Source organism: Rhinolophus ferrumequinum, chromosome 10, assembly GCF_004115265.2.
Source record: "Rhinolophus ferrumequinum isolate MPI-CBG mRhiFer1 chromosome 10, mRhiFer1_v1.p, whole genome shotgun sequence".
In the NCBI taxonomy this organism is placed as follows: domain Eukaryota; kingdom Metazoa; phylum Chordata; class Mammalia; order Chiroptera; family Rhinolophidae; genus Rhinolophus; species Rhinolophus ferrumequinum.
Window position 1 is genome coordinate 41,063,586 of NC_046293.1, and position 16,330 is coordinate 41,079,915.

General features: G+C 37.7%; 1 pseudogene; it reads right to left on the minus strand.

The window, feature by feature from the left end:
• Positions 1-4,396: 4,396 nt before the first annotated feature.
• LOC117029338 (60S ribosomal protein L32-like) lies at positions 4,397-4,848 on the minus strand (annotated as a pseudogene).
• Positions 4,849-16,330: the final 11,482 nt, after the last annotated feature.

Genomic DNA, 16,330 nt, shown 5'->3' on the forward strand with positions numbered 1-16,330 from the left:
TAGATTGCTTATTTGAGATTTTTCTTGTTACTTGAAGTAGGCCTGTATTGCTATAATCTTTCCTCTTAGTACCATTTTGCTGCATCTGGATGGCTCAGTTGGTTAGAGTGCGAGTTCTTAACAAGGTTGCCAGTTCAATTCCTGCATGATGGAATGGTGGCCTGCACCACCCGCAATTAGATTGGAAACAACTGGACTTGGAGCTGAGCTACACCCTCCACAACTGGATTTAAGGACAACGACTCGGCTTGGAGCTGATGGGTACTGGAAAAAAACACTGCTCCCTAATATTCCCCAATAAAAAATTTTTAAAAGTTTTGGAATGACATGTTGTCATTTACTGTATATTTTTTGATCTCTTATTTCTTCTTTGACCCAGTAGTTGTTCCAGTAACATGTTTAATCTGTACATTCCAGCTTTCTTCTTGTAGTTGATTTCCACTTTTATACCACTGTGGTCAGAAAATATGCTTGGTATGATTTCAGTCTTTTTAAATTTATTGAGTCTTGTTTTATCCCCCCTTTTTCCGCATTCCCCCAAGCCGTTGTTCCACACTCCAGTTCAAGCCATTGTTTCTCAGCCTAGTTGTGTAGGACACAGCTCCCTGGCCCATGCTGGTATGAGCCTTGCACTTCCCCTAGCAGTTGGTCACCAGTCATTGGTCGGTCACTAACAGCAGCTCACGGCAGCTCTTGCAGGCTGCCGGCTGCTCCTGGCAGCACACGGTAGCCTATGGCTGCTCACACTGGCTGCTGGCCACTCACACCACCCGCCGCTCATGGCACATGGTATCCCACGGCAGCACTCAGCAGTTCATGCCAACGTCCGGCTGCTCACGGCAGCCCAGCTCCAGGGAGAGCAGTTATTTACAATTTTAGCTGTAGAGGGTGCAGCTTACTTGCCCATGTGGGAATCAAACCGGCAGCCTTTGGCATTAGGAGCACGAGCGCTCCAATTGCCTGAGCCACCGCGCTGGCCCTGAGACTTATTTTGTGTCACAACAATGTTCTGTCCTTGGGAATGTTTGATGTGCACTTGAGAAGAATCAGTATTCTGTCGTTTGGGGATGGAAAGTTCCCTAAATACCAATTAAATCCATCTGGTCTAATGTGTCATTTAAGGTTGGTATTTCCTTATTGACTTTCTGGATTATTTAGTTGTATAAGTGCAGTATTAATGTTCCCTACAATTGTATAATTGTCACTCTCCCTTTAAGTCTATTAATTGCTTTTTTTTGGTGCTTCCAGTTGGGTACATACACAGTAATTAAGTGATGGGTTGTCTCCCTTATCATTATAAAATGCCTATCTTTGTCACTTGTTACCTTTTTTGTCTTGAAATCTATTTTGTCTGATAATCTGTTAAGTCTGGCTACACCCACTTTTCCCTGGATGTCATTTTCCTGTAGTATCATTTACTACCCCTTCACTTTAAGCCTAAGTTTGTCTTTGGTGCTAAGATGGGTCTCCCAAGGCAATAGTTGAATCTTGGTTTTTAATCCATTCTGCTACTCTGCCATTTGATTGGTAAGTTCAGCCCATATACATGAGGGTGATTATTGATATATGAGGACTTACTGTTAGATTGGTGCAAAAGTAATTGTGGTTTAAAAATTTAAAAATAATTGCAAAAATCGCAATTTTGCACCAACCTAATTAACCACTTTATCTTTTGTTTTCTGGTTGTGTTTAATACCCTCGTCTGAATTAGAGTGTAATTTCCTCCTTCTGTCTGTCTATCTTACTCAAAAGTTTTCTATACTTTCGTCTTTTATTTAAAGATTTTTTTCTTTTTATTGGGGAAGGGGAACAGGACTTTATTGGGGAACAGTGTGTACTTCCAGGACTGTTTTCCAAGTCAAGTTGTCCTTTCAATCTTAGTTGTGGAGGGTGCCGTTCAGCTTCAAGTTGTCCTTTCTGCGTCTTTTTTTTAAGGTTGAAGAGTTCCTCTAAATATTTCTTGTAGTGCAGGTCTTGTGGTGGAGGTAAGTTGCTTTAGCTTTTTTATCTGGTAAAGCCTTTATTTCTCCTTCATATTCTAAAGCATAACTTTGCTGAATATATTATTCTTGGCTGGTGGCTTTCCTCTTTTCGATATTTTGAATATATATAATTCTACTGGCTTTTAGGGTTTCTACTGAAAAATCTGATGATAATCTGATGTAGTTTCCTTTGTAGGTTACTGTTACTTTTCCCTCTGGCTTCCTTGGGATTTCTGTCTTTGTCATTAACTTTTGACAGTTTTAATATGGTTTTTAGAGAAAATCTTGTAGTTGAATGTCTAGCTCCTTCCACAGGTTTGGGAAGTTGTGATCAATTAGTTATTTGAATAGGTTCTCTGTTCCCGTCTCCCTCTCTTCATTTGGTATTCCCATTATCTTTATATGGCTTTTTCTATGAGGTCAGATAGTTCTTGTAGAGTTCTTTCATCTTCTAAAAATTCTTAGTTGTCTCTCCTTCCACCTGAAATATTTCTAGGTTTCTATCTTTGAGCTTGCTAATTCTCTATTCCATCTAGTCTGCTCTGTTTCCACTGTTCTTTAATACACTCTTCATCTCATTTATTGAGTTTTTCAGTTCCAGAATTTCTGTTGCTTCTTTTTATGGTTTCAGTCTCTTCCGTAAAGTACTCCTTTTGTTTATTAATTTTATTCCTGAGCTCATAGTGAACTGTGCTTTTGAGTTTTTTTGTGTCTTGTTGAGTTTCTTCATAACTGCAATTTTGAATTCTCTATCTTTTAAATCACAGTCTTCCATGACTTGAGTTTGGTCTCTGGAGCCTTCATTTTCTTTCTTTGCTACCATGTTACCTTATTTCTTCATGGTACTTGATGGATTGTTTCTCTGCCTGCACATTTGAGGTAGTGAACTCTTGTTTTAAATAGTGTTTTGCTCTTCAGCAGGTTGATAAGTAGAGTTCTTTTATTTTCCAGTAGATGGTGCTATAGTGCAAGTTTTTGTTTTATCTGTACTAGTGCCTCCCGGATTGAAGTGGGACTGCGTTGCTTCTGTTGTGGAAATTTCCATGTACCCACCAGGTTGGTGGGTGTCCCCTCTATGTCTGGCTTGCCTTGGTCTTGGGCACCACCTCCGTGGTGGGAGGATGTAGTGGGTGTTGGGGAACCAGGTTTGCAGGCTCCCAGTGCTGCCTCATTGTTACTAATGGTCTCTGATCCTGCTGTGCTGTGCTGTTTGCCATGTCTCTGCTGTCTCTACTGGGTTCTGCCAAGATGGATGCGGAAAGGGATGCATGTTCATGAATCTGTAGCACTAACTCCTTGTTAGTAATGTCTGTTGGCACCACTGCGCTATTTAATGCATCTCAGCTACTGCTACCAGGTTCTGCCACAATGGGATGTTGGGGAGCAAGTCAGCTTCATAGGCAGGGATGATGGTTCTGTGCTTCTTACCCTCTGGGCTGTATATATTAACGTGCATACACAGTCCGGCTTCTCCACTGCTACACAGTTAGATGGGGCTGTGGCAGGTGCTGAACTGCATCTATAGCCACCGTCCCTGTCATCCACCTTCCCCACCACCACCACCCCTACTCATTCTAATATGCTCTCCTTCAGATGTACCAATGTATGGATCTCTGAGGCATGTTTGTGTGTTGAGCAGAGGCACCTCTAGAATTACAGATGTCTGATTTGTAATTTTAAGGAGAGATATAAAGGGGTCCTCTTTCTCTGCCATGATGCTGATGTCTGTGTTTTTAAAAGGAGAAATGTTAATTAAGCTGTCACAAGTAAATATTTTCAGGTTTCATTCAGAAGAGCAGCAAAATTTTTACTAAGTTCAGGAAATTGCAAGAAAGCGCAGAAGGCGAAATGTAACTTCTTTTGAGGTTTTACTTTGTGACTACTAGAAAAGTGTTACTTTTATAAAATCTTGTATACTCACTTAAAAACTACATTTCTGGGAGTAGGAAGAGATTGGAAGTTGTTCAGTTGGTATATAGTTTCAGTTTTGCTAGTGATAACATTCTTAACTACTGAACTGTACACTTCAAAATCCTTAAGATGGTAACTTAATGTGTATTTTATCACAATTAAAAAAATATTTTGAAGACTTAAGACTGGGCTTCTCACAAAATATGCAGCATGCTTCTGTAGGAAAGGCAGCTGTGCTCATCTTGAGTATTTGGTGGTTTAATATCAATAAAATATTTGGTTAGAAAAGCAGTGGTTAAAACTGCTGGCGCCATAGGACCAGTCAAGGCAATAGCTCCAAACTGTATTAGTAGTCACTGTATTCACCATTGTGTTTTTTACTATAGGGAACTCTCAGAATTCAAACAAAACAAAACAAAAACAACTCTCACTTCAGAATATCGTTTTTTTCTTTTTGGAAGAATTTTATGGTTTTGTTAAAATACAATTTGCACACGAGCAGACTATTCATTTTCTTCACTGCACAGCTGGGCATTGGGATTGGTGACTGACGGCCAGCTGGGCTGCTCTTTCCACAACAGCTTTGTGGTTCTTTGAGGAGACGTTGTGAGCAATCTCAGCACAGTAAGGTTTGTTGCACATCAGCAGCACTTCAAGCTCCTTGACATTGTGGAACTTCCAAAATCCACTGAGCAGCATGTGCTTTGTTTTCTTGTTACTCCCATAACTAGTGTTGGGCATCACGATCTGGCCCTTGAATCTTCTGCCCACCATATTGTCAATGCCTTGGGGATTTCTGCCACTTACGCTTAAATTTGACATGTTGGTCTTACTGGTGCCCTATAAACTTCTTGGTCCTCTTTTTGATGATCTTGGGCTTCATGAATGTTCTGAAGGCAGCCATGATACCGTGTAGGAGATGAGTGCCACCTTCGTAGGCAGCGCAGAGGAAAAGGGGAAGGTGACGTGCAAGGGCTGATGGGAACCAGAATATCTTTGATGAAGCAGTGAAAGTTGTTAACGTTATTAAATCTCAGCTCTTGAGTACATGTGTTTTAAACATTCTGTGATGAAATAGCAAGTACACATAAAGAACTGCTGCATGCATTCAAGCTGCATTTGAAGCAGAGAGACAGAAGCAATGATGTGTGATGGTCATCAAGCAAAATCACATGGAAATGTTTGACTTGTAAACTGAGCTAGTCCCGTGAAACATCAGTTTTACTTGAATGAATCATTGACATATTTCTCAAACTAATTCATCCTGACATTTCAAGGAAAATAAAAATACTTGTTGCCAATGATAAAATTTGAGGTTTCCAAGAAAAAATAGGATTTTGGAAAACTTTTATCTAGAGATCCTGAGCTTGATAGCATCCCACTATGTTGGGATGTGTGCTAAAATATGTCAATATTTGGAAGATCTGCATAATTTAGTGAACCAATACTTTCTGATGACCAATGCAAGGCAATAAGAAATCCATTCAAAAAGAAGAAGAAGAAGATCCATTCAAAAAGCCAGGCACATCAATGGATTTTAATAGAACAATATGAAAATGTCCTTGTTGTTTAGCTTCCATATTGCAACTAACCTGTAGGAAACAACTGCTTGTTGGCTTTTGGTGTAGTATCAAAGAATATGTATGACTATCTGAAAAGGCTATTAAGAGCACTTGCTTTGTACACATAAAAAGCTGTGTTATGTATTTGACATTGTATTTTCTTAACATATATCAAGCAAGACAACATAGCTCAACAATAGAACACAGGTAGGTATGAGAATTTAGTTGTCCTGTAAGAAGTCAGGCATTAAAAGATTTATGAAAATACAAAACAACACGATTTTTTTTCAAACTTTTTGTTTTGATAATTATTTTTCATAAAAATGTTATTTACATAACCATGTAATGGGTTAATTTTTAAATGAAAAATACTTTAAAATTTGTTTCAATTTTTCATGGAATAAATATTGATAAACATTTGGAAATTCCTCAGTTTTTAAGATTCCAAAAAAGAATCTCTTAGAATGTTTACAACAGTGATTCTGGAACAAGCACAATTAAATGGATATGTTCAGTCTTGCATTATTGCCAAAAAGTCAACATTGATTTTCAAATACTTAAATCATATCAAGCATTTAGAGATGCATATAAATACTTAACAATGTTGAATTGGCTGCTATCATTCTTAATTGTTTAATAATTAATGTTTTCACGTTAGGTGTGACTTTTACATGTTAAGGCTAGAACCTATAGGTGCCAATGAATATTTTATGACATTTTATTTCAAAGGTTAACTTCAGGCAAGAAGGAGAGAAAACTATGTATATCCTTCCAAGGAGGTGACTACAGAAAGAAAGCAATAATAAATGAAGGCTAATTTTAGAGCAAAAACACAGAATGAAAAATCCATCTGAATGGTAACATTGATTAGCATGTTACATATGCCTTATTTCCTGGAATAAAATTTGCAAATATTAAAGACCTATAATGTAAGAAGCTTATGGAAAACACGCTGCTTCTATAGAAGCCACAAAGATGAGTAAAAACAAGTTCTTCCTCTCCTTAGGAAACTGCAATCTAGAAGAGGTGAGAAAACAAGTGTCCAGATGTCAGTTGATATTTGTTAGAGACATAAATGTTATGGGCAGTTAAATGAGAGATGAAAAACAATGACATGCTTGAGATGTTTTCTTATGGACACTGGGATGCCTTATATTACCTTACCACAGCCAAGTTAATGCCTCTGCTTGCCTATCCTTATCTAGATGAAAGTGGTCAACTCTACTAGTCTTACCAATTAATTTGTTTTGAGGTTCTCAACAGGAGAGTCTAGAGATAGAAGCACAAATAATATTGCTTTGTTATTACAATCTACGCTTGTACATGTCTCAAGTAAGGCATTCAAAGTTGATTCCCTTCTAACTCTAGATGTTTACAAGTGAAACTTGGAGAAGTAGTTAAAGCTCCTCTATGTTATGTGTAGATTGTGGAGTAGAGATTATGGAGTATGAGTCAGGATTTCACCTAAACTATATACTTAAATGAAGACTGTCACATCAAAAACAGTCACGAGGCCATCAGGACCCAAAAAGCCTCAGATATATGAAGGAAACTTGGGAGTGAACATCAGATTCTGACTTCAAGATGGGAAGGTGCTCTATTAAGGGAATGGATACACTTTTAAGAAAGAATTTCTAGGGAAGATTAAGAATGATGCAAGCTGATAGCATTTTGGTAGCCCTGTAATCATAGTAAACATACTATAAACACAAGTTACCAAAAAGTAATCAACTAGAGCTTAACTATCCAATATGGTAGCCAACAGCCATATGTGGCTATTGAGAACTTGAAATGGGAGCTGGTCCAAATTAAGATGTGCTATAAGTAAAATGCACTGGACAGTTTTAACCTATGTTCTTGGGGGGAACGCCAATAGGACTCAATGGTTAGGTGGATAAGGGAGAAGAAGAGGGAGAAATCTTGTTTCTGGATTGTGCCACTGAGAGGGGTGAGAGGGCTGCCTTGCCTGTGTGATTTAGGGAGTCTTCAGGCTGTCTGGTGATTGATTACCTTAAGCATGTAGCTCCAAGTTTCCATGGAGCTTTGTAAGGGCCGACTCCTTTTCCTGGAGGCCAGCCTGTAAGCCAACAGTCTCCAACAAGTTAACCCACACCTCTTAGAGGTTGAGTCAACCCTACATAGAATCTAGAGAGGAGTGGAGTCATGAATTTGTGCTCAGGCCACCATCTTTTCAGAAAGATCATTATTTTCAGAGCTGGTATTTCAGGGTAAATTGTAATGAAATAAATGTCTGAGGTTTAATTTGGTATCCTCATTAATTTGTCATATCTCTTGCTTTGCCTGAGTAGGATGAATTTGTCTATGATATAATAGAAGTTTTTTTAGTAGTAATAGAAATCTAGATTGTTGACACAAATTGAAAGAGTTGAAAGGGGTAGGAAAAGAAATTTAGCATTTCCTTTGCTAAGTCCCTTCAGTTTGCTTCCTTCCTCTCTCCTACTCTCTGATCTCTCTGTAACTACAAATTAATAATTTGCTTGGGATTCCAGGCTACTGTAATTGTGGGGACCAAATGATAAGGGAACTGATACTGTCACTGTGGCAGCATTTTAGATATGTTAAAGCCCATTGGTCATTGGGAATTTTCCTGCTCTGCTTTGAACTACATATCTAAAATGTGGCTTTTACCTTGTAGTATTGTATATGTTCCTGGGGTCCAAACTCTTAATTATTTTTAAGACATTAAAATATCAAATATAAATCACATACTACTTATAATGTGGCTGCATGGGCTGAGCAAAAAATTAAGTTGTTATGCATGGGGGGAATTATTTTAATTTAGTTTCTCTTGGATGCTTCAGAGAATCTTGTGGGAAGCAAAGTTTCTGGATAGTTATGTGGTTGTGCTCAGGTTCAAGTACACCCTTTATTAATTAACCTTTACTCATTGCCTCACATTATTCACAATAAACCAGTCAATTATATTGCCCTTTTTTTACATAAAAGAAAACTGAGTTACAGAGAAATAACTTAAGGTCAAATAGCTTTTAAGCAATAAAAGTGCACCTAAGAATGAATATAATTATCACACTACTTCAAATTTGATCCAAAACACCAGAGTCTGCAATTAAAATCCATTTCTTACCAAAGAACATTTCCATTACATGATTTGAAGTTCTGGACCAAGTGGCCAGAATATGCCTGCTGAGGAATCCCAGCGTGCACTCACCCAGACTGTCCTTCAACTTCTACCTGTCTTTGGCTTTGCACTTAGAATTTCTAGTGGCCTTGTGCTTTCCTTTCTAACCTAACTTTTCCTCTCTGGGTCAGCATGACCTTAACTTCCCTTACTGCCTCCCTGTTCGTTTTGTGATTTAATACCACAAACCAATTTCAAGAAGCATTCAGCAAAATTATCAGCGGATTTTTGGCACCTATTTTTGTGTTGGTTTTTATGGAACCAAGTTTGGGGACTTGGAATTCGTTTACAAGGAACCTGAAATAACCAAACTTTCAGAGTTTATCTCACAGATTGGAGGGATTTTATGGAGAAAGATTTGGAGAGGATGTGGTTGAACTAATCAAAAATTCTAATCCTGTAAATAAGTATAAAGTAGATTATGACATGATGACGTCCATGGGAAACTTCATGAACAATTCAAGCGGAAGACCATTCTGAGTATTTCTCATGTTTTTCCTTATATTAAGACAAGGGTCCATGTCACTCACAAAGAGGAAATAACACCAATTGAAGTTGCTATTGAAGACATGCAGGAAAAGACACAGGAGTTGGCATTTGTATCACATCAGGACCCTGCGGATCCCAAAATGCTTCAGATAGTACTCCAGGGATCAGTAGGTACAGCAGTGAATCAGAGGCCTTTGGAAGTCGCACAGGTTTTCCAGTCTGAAATACTCAGAGACCCAAAACTCTTCAGACATCATAATAAACTGCAACTCTGCTTCAAGATTTTACTGAAAGCTGTGAGGATGCCTTAAAAAAATAAATAAATAAAGGCTTAATTGGGCCAAATCAAAAGGAGTATCAAAGGGAACTGAAAACTACCATCGCCTTATAGAGGCTCTACAGCCTCTGCTAAACAGAAAGATCCCTCAGTTACACAAGGCAGTATTACCTGTCACCTGCCACAGAGATCCTTCAGTCGAATGAGTCTGCACAAAATGGATCTCTAAAAACAAACATACATGTTTTATTCAGTTGAAAGGAGCCACATATTTAACACTGAGTGTGAAAAGATCTATTGAAAAATAAGACTTGGGACTTAATTCTGGAAATTATGAAATTAATTTATTCATTGAAGAATGCAGTGCTAAAACAATATCAAATGTAGATTGTTGAAGTTTGAGAATCATGGCGATGGCTTCTAATGTTCTGGCAATATGCTGTTATTTTTTTTTGACATTTTAATAACAGGTACACTGCACATTTACCATTGTTTATAACATAGCTAATATTACATTTATTTAAGTTTGTATACTTTAATTTATATTACCATCTACAGATTTACTTTTGGAACCATTTTAAATGTAGTGATGTTTGTTGTAAAGTTACTATTAAATATGTGAACGTTTACCCTAAAACAAACCAACCCATAAACCAGCTTCATATATTTGGAACTTTCGTACTATCCTCATGCGCTTCTTTTGCAGAATGAAGCTCATTGTTAGTGTTCTGCATCAGTTATTGTCACTGTGTAAGGCTTAAAATACCAAACATTTATCACGTCACAGTTCTTGTGGGTCAGAAACCTGGTTGTGGCTTAGCTGGGTGCCTCCTTAAGACTGCAAGGGTGCCTCCTGAAGGGTGCCTCCTCACAAGACTGCAATCAAGGTGTTTGCTAGGACTGTACTCTCATCTGAAAGTGTGACATGAGGAGGATTCGCTTCCAAGCTCACATGACTGTTGGCCTTACAGGCTGTGAGATGGAGGGTCTCAGTTCCTTATCAGCATTGGCCAGGGGTCTCCTTCAATTCCTTGCCATGCTGGCCTCTTCATAAGGTAGCCTACAGCATGGCAGCTGACTTTCCTCAAAGCAATCGAACGTGAGTATGAGAAAGAGCACCAGGCGAAAGTCACAGTCCTTTTGTAACTTAATCTCAGAGGTGACATCTTATTGTTTTTGCTATCTTCTGTTTGTTAGAAGTGAGTCACAAAGTTTCAGCTCACACTCAAGGTGAGGGCGTTATCCCAGGGTGTAAATATTATCGGGTAGGGACCAACCTAGAGGCTGCCTACCACACTTCTTTCCTAAGTTAACCCCTAAATTGTTCCTTTTTTGTATGGGAATGGAAGCATGACCTTTCTGTTAGATTCTAGTAGCTCTCTGCTTTTTCCAGGGAAGCCTGGAAGTCTGCTCCTTGGCCAAGATGAGAGTGGACAATGATGCACCTGGTTAACCTTCGTAGCCTGCTTTTAGCTGCTTGGTACAGAGTCATAAAGACCCCTCAATAAACTCGTGCCTCAGCATCCCTGAGACTACAGTATCTCACTACGTTGGTGGTTCACACTCTGAAGACAAAGTGGGACTGACAGAGGGCCCTGGGAGCTGTGCCCAGAAGCCTCAAGTCTGTCTCTCTCTGACTTGCTTTCTTTGTCCTCCTGTACTGTGTCCTTCACTTTTATTAAAACCATACCTAAGTACACCCTGGTAAGCCCCGTTAGTGATCAGTCCGGTGTAATTGCTGCAATTGGGAAGTACAGCAGGTCCTTGAATAACGTCGTTTCGGTCAACGGTCAATGCTGTTATAACATTGATGAGATGCTGTAGGAACCTACTTTTGTTTGTATCAATTAGCCTATGGTAAAGCTTGTTTCATTATAAGTTCTTTTACCGCACTTCCAAGAACCTATTGATGTCGTTAAGGGAAAACTTACTGTGCTACCACCACTCTGTGTGCACTGCAGATAGAGACACTGTGTCTACATTCCAACCGCATTCAAGTAGCTTTGGAAACGCTCCCGGCATCAGTCAAGTAATCCACAGGGCTGCAAAGAACCTCATTCCAAACCTTTCCTTCAAGTCCATTTTTCTTTGAGGGGAACGACCTTTTTCTGTCCTGTTCTCCATGTCACTCTTTTCCATTGTTCTTTTCTTTGTACAGTACCAGCTTGCTTTTTTTTTTATACTGATGTAAGAATGCTGATCACATTATATTGTAATGAATCTCAATTCCTAGGCAAATTAGGAGCTCCTTGAGTGCAGATATCCTGTCTTAGTTGTATTTGTATTCACAGTGCCTGTTGTCTAGCACAGTGTTCTCCAATAGAAATGAAATGTGAGCCATATATGTAATTTTAACTTTTCTAGTAATCACATTAAAAACGAGTAAAAAGAAACTGGTGAAATTAATTTTAATAATACGTTTTATCTACCCCATATATTTAAAATATATTGTCAACATGCAATTAATATAAAAATGAAGAAGATGTTTTACATTCCCCTTTTTTGGTACTGAGATTTTGAATTCTGGTGTGTATTTTACATGTACAGCACATCCTAATTTAGATTAGCATTGCAAATTCTCAATAGTTATATAGTCACAAAGTTGTGTGACCATCACTACTGTCTAATTCCAGAACACTGTCATCACCTCCAAAAGAAACCCCATACCCATAGCAGTCACCCTCCATTCCCCCTCCCACCAACCCTAGGTAACCACTAATCTACTTTCAGCCTTTATGGATTTGCTTATTTGGGATATTTTATATGAATGAAGTCATGTAATTTGTGGCCTTTTGAATCTGGCTCCTTTCATTTAGCATGAAGTTTTCAAGGGTCATCCATGTTGTGCATGTATTAATACTTCAGTCCCTTTTATGGATGAATAATATAGTCCATTGTATGGCCTTTAACTTTTAAACATAATAATCCACTTAAGGAAAATTTTCTTTGCATTCCATAATCATTGGGCTGAGTGGGTTTGAAGTTTCCAGTGCCAATGAAAGAATGTTCCACTAGTGAGCACTGATATAATTCTGTTAATTTAGAAGTTGATACTCCCTCTTACCATATTAGTTTCCTCATGCCACTGAAATAACAAGAAGGGGAAAGGGGGTCATTCATTGTACTGGCTGGGAGATGAATCTTGATTACCCAGGGAAAATTGGGTTGCTACTAGCTAATGGGCAAAGGTGGTCAGTCCAGGTCTGCAACCCATGGAATGAGGGAACAGATTTCAGAAATGTACAGGAGGAGGTTGTATTGCCAAGATGAGATGTAGGAATTGAGAATAAGTAAGGACTCTTCATTTAGTGGTTTTTTTAAGTCTATATCCTTTTTTTGTTGTTTGTTTTCTGTTGTTCTATTAGTTACTAGGAGAGGAGTGAAAAAATAACCAATGCCAATTGAAACATAGTCCAATTCTCTCGGTGTTGTCACCTTCCCTCCCCCCATGTAACAGTATGTTTTGAAACTATTATTATTAAATACTTTTTTTTCACTTTAATATTATGTTAGAATATCTTTTTTTTTTATTTTTTATTTATTTATTTTTTAAAAATTTATTGGGGTGACAATTGTTAGTAAAATTACATAGATTTCAGGTGTACAAGTCTGTATCACATCATCTATAAATTACATTGTGTGTTCACCACCCAGAGTTAGTTCTCCTTCCATCACCATATATTTGATCCCCCTTACCCTCATCTCCCACGCCCCTAAATACTTTTTATTAAGAGTTTTTACTTACGGTATTAACTGTAGTTCTTTGGTTTTCCACATTCTCTAATCATGGTTTTCAGAATATTATATGTCCTAATTAGCAGGTGTTGTCATCATCAAATAATAATAGATATTTTAATTATTCCTTTTTAGTACCGAGGAAAGAAAAATGAAAATTCATTGCTTAATTACAGCTTTGTGTTGTGTGAGTTTATTAACAAATAGCTATATATAGGTCATTCTTGACAAACTAACATCCCTGAAAAACTGTGAAATTTGATTTTTTAATATCCTGATTAATATATTGTGATTTTAGGCCCTTTTTATGTGCTTCACTTTGATAGAGTTAATCCATAAAATTGCTTTCTACTTCAGCTTATAGAATGAAGTATTGTTGTGTGTACTGGAGGCCAAAGGGTCAAACTTTTTCACAGGTTTTTGAAACTCCACTTGTCTTTACTTGTTTTGGTCAGAAGAACTGGTAATTCTGTTGGAGTCTTGTATATACGTGCCCAAATAATAATTTGTGTCCTCTCTTTCTTTTCTTAGTTAGCCTGAGTAGAGGCTTATCGATTTTATTGATCTTTTCAAAGAACCAACTTTTGATTTTTCTGTTTTGGTTTTATTTTGATTTGTGCTCTAATTTTCATTATTTCTTTTTTTTCTGTTTTCTCTGCATTCAATTTGTTCTTCTTGTTCTAGTTTCCTAAGGTAGAAAGGTTATTAGGTTATTGATTTTGGATTTGTTCTCTTTTGTAATATATGCATTCAATGCTATAAGTTTACCTCTAAGCACTACTATCACTGCCTCCCAGAAATTCTGATAAGTCGTGTTTTCACTTTCATTTAGTTCAAAACATTTTTAAATTTCTCCTTCAACCAATATGTTATTTAGAAGTGTGTTGTTTACTCTCCACATATTTTGGTATTTTCCAGTTATCTTTCTGCTATTGATTTCTAGTTTAATTCCATTTTGGTCTGAGAGCAGACATTGTATGATTTCTATTCTTTTAAATTTGTTAAGGTGTGTTTTATGACCCAGAATGTGGGTCTATCTTGGCAAATATTCCATATGAGTTTGAAAAGAATGTTTATAAAGTCTGACAATTAAGTTTGTGAACTTGTTGCAACAATGTTGCTCACCTTTTTTTGATATCAGAGGGATTATTCATTATGAATTTGTACCAACTGGACAAACAGTTAACCAAGTTTACTATTTGGAAGTGCTGAAAAAGTTGCATGAAAAAGTTAGATGACCTGAACTTTTCGCCAACAATTCATGGCTCTTGCATCACGATAATGCACGATAGTTCACATGGCACTGTCTGTGAGGGAGTTTTTAGCCAGTAAACAAAGAACTGTGTTGTACACCCTCCATACTCACCTGATTTGGTCCCCAATGACTTCTTTCTTTACCTGAAGATAAAGGAAATATTGAAAGGAAGACATTTTGATGACATTAAACACATCAAGGGTAATACCACGACAGCTCTGATGGCCATTCCAGAAAAAGAGTTCCAAAATTGCTTTGAAGGGTGGACTAGGCACTGGCATCAGTGCATAGCCCCCCAAGGGGAGTACTTCGAAGGTGATTGTAGTGACATTCAGCAATGAAGTATGTAACACTTTTTCTAGGATGAGTTCGCGAACTTAATTGTCGGATCTCATATATCGAGAAGATGGATTGCTGGATAATACAGTAGTTTTATTTTTGGTTGTTTGAGGGGCAGGGAAGTGGGGGAAATGGGGACATGTTGATTAAAGGATGCAAAGTTATAGTCTGTAGTATGAGTAAGTCTAGAGATCTAATATTATGGCTATAGTTAATAATATTTATTGAATACTGGAAATTTGCTAAGAGAGTGGATTTTAGGAGCTCTCATCACACACAAAAAATGGTAACTATGTGAAGAGATGATATTTTAATTAGCTGACTATAGTAATCCTTTTACTATATATATGTATATTAAATCATCATGTTGTACACCTTAAGTATATGCAATTTTTATTAAAAAATGAAATAAAAAAATGCCTCTTTTGTAATGAAAAACACAGAATATAAACAATATCACTTCTCTATTGTCCAGCCAAGATTAAAAAGGGAACAATAGATGAAGTGCCTTGCAAAGAGGAACTCTTGCTGGATCTACTATGACTGTATTTTGCATAGTATGCTGTGCCCTAAGTCTTGCTCTGAGCTGACAAACAAGCTTGCCTCTCTCTGTGATCCAAAGAAATGTGGTCATCTGACTGACTGCAGTGCAGCAAAATCCTAAGTCACATGAAAATTAGTCATGCTCTGAAGATGGGACCTCCCTAGTTCCCTGCTGGTTGCTGGCTTATCTTGCCCGCTCCCTTCCCCTAAGCCTCTGTGTTCCAGGAGCTGGAACCTTCCTATCCTTGAGCACAGGGTGCTTGTGCAGCAGCAGGAAACAGCAATGGGAAGAATATGAGCAACAGGTGCTGCAGACTTGTCAATTAGGAGCAGGGTGTTACTTTCATGTGAGGATATAATGACTCTCATGTGAGGATACATCATGTGAGGATATAAATCATGTGAGGAAAGACGCCGGAGTTCAAGACCAGAAAGACTAGGTTCTACCTCCGGCAATGCAACCATGTTCAATGGCATGTTTACTCTCTGTTCTCCTGATTTGTGTATCTTCTAATGCAGCAGTTCTTTCCAGTATAGTCCAGACACCGTGGAGATCCCTAAAATCCTTTCAGGGGTTCCACAAGGTCAAAACTATTTTCAATATAACGCTAAGCCATTATTTGCTTTTTTGACTTTCATTCTCTCATGAATGTGAAATGGAGTTTTCCAGAGACTGTGTGGCATGTGGTATATCACAACAGATTGAATAGATAGCAGATATGAGAATCCAGCTATCTTCTAGTTGGCTAGACAGCAAAGAGATTTGCCAAGTGTAAAACAATGCCTCTCAGAGAAAATTGTTTTGGGATTTTAAAAAAATACAAATGTGTCATTTGTGATTATTGTTGCTATTTAAAAACTGGATTAATAAATATTTTTAAGTCCTTAGTTTTAATTTACAGTACAGTAACTATTGATACATATAAACTACATAAATAAAAGTTCTTTGGAATCCTCAATAATTTTTAAGAGACGAAATGTGTCCTGAGCTGCTAAAACATTTGCTCGTTTGTTTAACTAATAATAAAACTCCCTCATCTACTATAAATGATAGGTTTCTGGTTGAGTTTTCTTCCA